Source organism: Pristiophorus japonicus, unplaced genomic scaffold, assembly GCF_044704955.1.
Source record: "Pristiophorus japonicus isolate sPriJap1 unplaced genomic scaffold, sPriJap1.hap1 HAP1_SCAFFOLD_30, whole genome shotgun sequence".
NCBI lineage: Eukaryota > Metazoa > Chordata > Chondrichthyes > Pristiophoridae > Pristiophorus > Pristiophorus japonicus.
This window is the reverse complement of record NW_027252779.1, coordinates 2,227,444-2,234,395: the sequence shown is the minus strand read 5'-3', so window position 1 is coordinate 2,234,395 and position 6,952 is coordinate 2,227,444.

Sequence of the window (6,952 nt, the reverse complement as noted above, 5' to 3'; positions counted from 1 at the left end):
TGGAATGATACTTGGAACGCTGTGTGGAATGATGTGCATAATGATGTGTGGAATGATGTGTGGAATGAGGTGTGGAATGATGTGTGGAATGATGTATGTAATGATGTTGGGAATTGTGTGTGGAATGAGGTGTGGAATATGGTGTGGAATGATGTGTGGAATGATGTGTGGAAGGTTGTGTGGAATGATGTTTGGAATGATGTGTGGAATGATGTGTGGAATAAGTTGTGGAATCATGTGTGAAATGATGTGTAGAATGACGTGTGGAATGATGTGTGGTATGAGGTGTGGAATGATATGTCAATAATGTGTGGAATGTGTTGGGGAATGATGTATGGAATCGGTGTGGAATGATGTGCGATATGTTGTGTGCAATGATGTGTGGAATGCTGTGTGGAATGATATGTGGAATGATGTGTGGAATGAGGTGTGGAATGATGTGTGGAATGAGATGTGGAATGATGCGTGGAATTATATGTGGAATGAGGTGTGGAATGATACTTGGAACGCTGTGTGGAATGATGTGTATAATGATGTGTCCAATGATGTGTGGAATGATGTGTGGAATGATGTGTGCAATGATGTCTGGAATGCCGTGTGGAATGATGTGTGGAATGATGTGTGGAATGATGTGTGGAATGATATGTGGAATGATGTATTGAATGATGTGTGGAATGATGTGTGGAATGAGGTGAGGAATAATGTGTGGAATGAGGTGAGGAATGATGTTTGGAATGATGTGTGGGATGATGTGTGGAATCATATGAGAAATTATGTGTGGATTGATCTGTGGAATGATGTGTGAATGAGTTGCGGAATGAGGGATGGAATGATATGTGGAATGAGGTCTGGAATGAAGTCTGTAATGATGTGTAGAATGATGTATGAAATGATGTTTGAAATTATGTGTGGAATGATGTGTGGAAGGTTGTGTGGAATGATGTGTGGAATGATGTGTGCAATGCGTTGTGGAATCATGTGTGGAATGAGGTGTAGAATGAAGTGTGGAATGATGTGTGATATGAGGTGTGGAATGATGTGTCAATGATGTGTGGAATGATGTGTGGAATGATGTGTGGCATGATATGTGGAATGAGTTGTGGAATGAGGTGTGGAATGATGTCTGGAATGATGTGTTGAATGTTGTGTTGAATGTTGTGTGGAAAGTTGTGTGGAATGTTGTGTGGATTAAGATGTGGAATGATTTGTGAAATGCGATGTGGAATGAGATGTGGAATGATGCGTTGAATGATATGTGGAATGAGGTGTGGAATGACATTTGGAACGCTGTGTTGACTGATGTGGGCAATGATGTGTGGAATGATGTGAGGAATGAGGTGTGGAATCATGTGTGGATTGATGCTTGCAATGAAGTGTGGAATGCTGTGTGGAATGATGTGTGGAATGATATGTGGAATGATGTATTGAATGATGTGTGGAATGATGTGTGGAATGAGGTGAGGAATGATGTGTGGAATGAGGTGTGGAATTATGTGTGGAATGATGTGTGGAATGAAGTGTGGAATGATATCTGGAATGATGTGTGGAATGATGTGTGAAATGATGTGTCGAATGATATCTGGAATGATGTGTGGAATGTTATGTGTAATGAGGCGTGGAATGATGTTTGAAAAGATGTGTGAAATGATGTGTGGATTGACGTGTCGAATGATATCTGGAATGATGTGTGGAATGATGTGTGGAATGTTGTGGAATGTTGTGTGGAATGATGTGTGGAATTCTGTTGGAATGAAATTTAGAATGATGTTTGGAATGATGGAGTTGAATGATGTGTGGAATGATGTGTGGAATGATGTGTGGAATGAATTGTGGAATGAGGTGTGGAATGGTGTGTGGAATGAGGTGTGGAATGATGTGTGGAATGAAGTGTGGAATGAGGTGTGGAATGATGTTTGGAATGATGTATGTAATGTTGCTTGGAATTATGTGTGGAATGAAGTGTGGAATATGGTGTGGAATGATGTGTGGAATAATATGTGGAATGAGTTGTGGAATGAGTTGTGGAATGCGTTGTGGAATGAGGTTTGGAATGATGTGTGGAATGATGAGTGGAATGATGTGTGGAATGATGTGTGGAATGATGTGTGCAATGAGGAGGGAATGATGTGTCGAATGATGTGTGGGATGATGTGTGGGATGATGTGTGGAATCATATGAGAAATGATGTGTGGAATGATGTTCGGAATGATGTTAGGAATAATGTGGGAATGAGTTGTGGAATGAGGTGTGGAATTAATTGTGGAATGATGCGTTGAATTATGTTTGGAATGATATGTGGAATGATGTGTGGAATGAAGTGTGGAATGATGTGTGGAATGAGGTCTGGAATGATGTGTGGAATGTTGTGTGGAATGAGGTGTGGAATGATGTGTGGAATGTTGTGTGGAATGATGTGTGGAATGATGTGTGGAATGGTATGTGGAATGATGTATTGAATGATGTGTGGAATGAGGTGAGGAATGATATGTGGAATGAAGTGTGGAAAGATGTGTGGAATGATGTGTCGAATGACATCTGGAATGATGTATGGAATGATGTGTGGAATGATTTTTGGAATGATGTGTGGAATGGTGCGTGGAATGCTATTTGGAATGTGATGTGGAATGATGTTTGGAATGATGTTTGGAATGATGTGTGGAATGCTGTGTGGAATGAGGTGTGGAATGAGGTACGGACTGATGTGTGGAATGATGTGTGTAATGATGTGTGGAATGAGGAGTGGAATGGTGTGTGGAATGATGTGTGGCATGATGTGTGGAATGAGTTGTGCAATGACGTGTGGATTTAGGGATTGAAATAATGTGTGGATTGATGTGTGGAATGATGTGTTGAATGTTGTGGAATGATATGTGGAATGAGGTGTGGAATGAGGTGTGGAATGAGGGATGGAATGATGTGTCGAATGATGTGTGGAATGAGATGTGGAATGATGTCTCGAATGATGTGTGGAATGATGCGTGGAATGATATGATGAATGAGGTTTGGAATAATGTTTGGAATAATGTGTGGAATGATGTGTGGAATGATGTATGGAATGATGTGTGGAATGAGTTGCGTCATGAGGTGTGAATTGATGGGTGGAATGATGTGTGGAATGCTGTGTGCAATGATGTGTGGAATGAGGTGTGGAATGAGCTGTGGAATGATGTGTGCAATGATGTGTGGAAAGCTGTGTGGAATAATGTGTGGAATGATGTGTGGAATGATGAGTGGAATGATGTGTTTAAATGACGTGTGGAGTGATTTGTGGAATGATTTGTGGAATGATGTTTGGAATGAAGTGTGCAATGATGTGTGGAATGATGTGTGGAATGAGGTGTGGAATGAGTTGCGTCATGAGGTGTGAATTGATGGGTGGAATGATGTGTGGAATGCTGTGTGCAATGATGTGTGGAATGAGGTGTGGAATGAGCTGTGGAATGATGTGTGCAATGATGTGTGGAAAGCTGTGTGGAATAATGTGTGGAATGATGTGTGGAATGATGTGGAAATGATGTGTGGAATGATGTGAGTAATGACGTGTGGAATGAAGTTTGGAATGATGCGTGCAATGATGTGTCGAATAATATCTGGAATGATGTGTGGAATGATGCTTGGAATGATGTGTGGAATGATGTGTCGAATGATGTGTGGAATGATGTATGCCATGATGTGTGGAATGATGTGTTGAATGAGGTGTGGAATGTGGTGTGGAATGTTGCGTGGAATGATGAGTGGAATGAGGTGTTTAAATGATGTGTGCAATGATGTGTGGAATGATGTGTGGAATGAGGTGTGGAATGAGGTGCGTCATGAGGTGTGAATTGATGTTAAGAACGATGTGATTAATGCTGTGTGGAATGACGCGTGGAATGACGTGTGGAATGAGGTGTGGAATGAGGTGTGGAATGAAGTGTGGAATGAGGTGTGGAATGATGTGTGGAATGATGTGTGGAATGAGATGTTGAATGATGCGTGCAATGATATGAGGAATGAGGATTGGATGATATTTGGAATGTTGTGTGGAATGATGTGTGGAATGCTGTGTGGAATGATGTGTGGAATGATATGTGGAATGATGTATTGAATGATGTGTGGAATGATGTGTGGAATGAGGTGAGGAATGATGTGTGGAATGATGTGTGGAATGATGTGTGGAATGAAGTGTGGAATGATATCTGAAATGATGTGTGGAATGATGTGTGAAATGACGTGTCGAATGATATCTGGAATGATGTGTGGAATGTTATGTGTAATGAGGCGTGGAATGATGTTTGAAAAGATGTGTGGAATGATGTGTGGATTGATGTGTCGAATGATATCTGGAATGATGTGTGGAATGATGTGTGGAATGTTGTGGAATGTTGTGTGGAATGATGTGTGGAATTCTGTTGGAATGAAATTTAGAATGATGTTTGGAATGATGGTGTTGAATGTATGGAATGATGTGTGGAATGATTTTTGGAATGATGTGTGGAATGATGCGTGGAATGCTATTTGGAATGTGATGTGGAAGGATGTTTGGAATGATGTTTGGAATGATGTGTGGAATGCTGTGTGGAATGAGGTGTGGAATGAGGTACGGAATGATGCGTGGAATGTTGTGTGGAATGATGTGTGGAATGATGTGTGGAATGGTATGTGGAATGATGTATTGAATGATGTGTGGAATGAGGTGAGGAATGATATGTGGAATGAAGTGTGGAAAGATGTGTGGAATGATGTGTCGAATGACATCTGGAATGATGTATGGAATGATGTGTGGAATGATTTTTGGAATGATGTGTGGAATGATGCGTGGAATGCTATTTGGAATGTGATGTGGAATGATGTTTGGAATGATGTTTGGAATGATGTGTGGAATGCTGTGTGGAATGAGGTGTGGAATGAGGTACGGACTGATGTGTGGAATGATGTGTGTAATGATGTGTGGAATGAGGAGTGGAATGGTGTGTGGAATGATGTGTGGCATGATGTGTGGAATGAGTTGTGCAATGACGTGTGGATTTAGGGATTGAAATAATGTGTGGATTGATGTGTGGAATGATGTGTTGAATGTTGTGGAATGATATGTGGAATGAGGTGTGGAATGAGGTGTGGAATGAGGGATGGAATGATGTGTCGAATGATGTGTGGAATGAGATGTGAAATTATGTCTCGAATGATGTGTCGAATGATGCGTGGAATGATATGATGAATGAGGTTTGGAATAATGTTTGGAATAATGTGTGGAATGATGTGTGGAATGATGTATGGAATGATGTGTGGAATGATGCGTTGAATGAGGTGTGGAATGAGGTGTGGAATGATGCGTGGAATGATGAGTGGAATGATGTGTTTAAATGACGTGTGGAGTGATTTGTGGAATGATTTGTGGAATGATGTTTGGAATGCAGTGTGCAATGATGTGTGGAATGATGTGTGGAATGAGGTATGGAATGAGGTGCGTCATGAGGTGTGAATTGATGGGTGGAATGATGTGTGGAATGCTGTGTGGAATGATGTGTGGAATGAGGTGTGGAATGAGCTGTGGAATGATGTGTGCAATGATGTGTGGAAAGCTGTGTGGAATAATGTGTGGAATGATGTGTGGAATGATGTGGAAATGATGTGTGGAATGATGTGAGTAATGACGTGTGGAATGAAGTTTGGAATGATGCGTGCAATGATGTGTCGAATAATATCTGGAATGATGTGTGGAATGATGCTTGGAATGATGTGTGGAATGAGGTGTGGAATGATGTGTCGAATGATGTGTGGAATGATGTATGCAATGATGTGTGGAATGATGTGTTGAATGAGGTGTGGAATGTGGTGTGGAATGATGCGTGGAATGATGAGTGGAATGAGGTGTTTAAATGATGTGTGGAATGATTTGTGGAATGATGTGTGGAATGATGTTTGGAATGAAGTGTGCAATGATGTGTGGAATGATGTGTGGAATGAGGTGTGGAATGAGGTGCGTCATGAGGTGTGAATTGATGTTAAGAACGATGTGATTAATGCTGTGTGGAATGACGCGTGGAATTACGTGTGGAATGAGGTGTGGAATGAGGTGTGGAATGAAGTGTGGAATGAGGTGTGGAATGATGTGTGGAATGATGTGTGGAATGAGATGTTGAATGATGCGTGGAATGATATGAGGAATGAGGATTGGATGATATTTGGAATGTTGTGTGGAATGATGTGTGGAATGCTGTGTGGAATGATGTGTGGAATGACGTGTGGAATGAGTTGTGGAATGATGTGTGCAATGATGTGTGGAATGCTGTGTGGAATTATGCATGGAATGATGTGTGGAATGATGTGTGGAATGATGTGTGGAATGATGTGTGGAATGATATGTGGAATGATGTATTGAATGATGTGTGGAATGATGAGTGGAATGATGTGAGGAATGATGTGTGGAATGAAGTTTGGAATGATGCGTGCAATGATGTTTCGAATAATATCTGGAATGATGTGTGGAATGAGGTGTGAAATGAGGTGTGGAATGAATTGTTCAATGACGTGTGGAATGAGGGATGGAATGATGTGTCGATTGATGTGAGGAATGATGTGTTGAATGTTGTGGAATGATATGTGGAATGAGGTGTGGAATGGATTGTGGAATGATGTGTGGGAATGATGTGTGGAATGATATTTGCAATGTTGTATGCAATGATGTGTGGAATGAGATGTGGAATGATGTGTTGAATGATGTATGGAATGGTGCGCGGAATGATATGTGGAATGAGGTGTGGAATGATGTTTTGCATGAGGTTTGGCATGATGCGTGGAATGATGAGTGTAATGAGGTGTTTAAATGACGTGTGGAATGATTTGTGGAATGATGTGTGGAGTGATGTTTGGAATGAAGTGTGAAATGATGTGTGGAATGATGTGTGGAATGAGGTGTGGAATGAGGTGTGTAATGTGGTGTTGAATGAGTGATGGTATGATGTGTCGAATG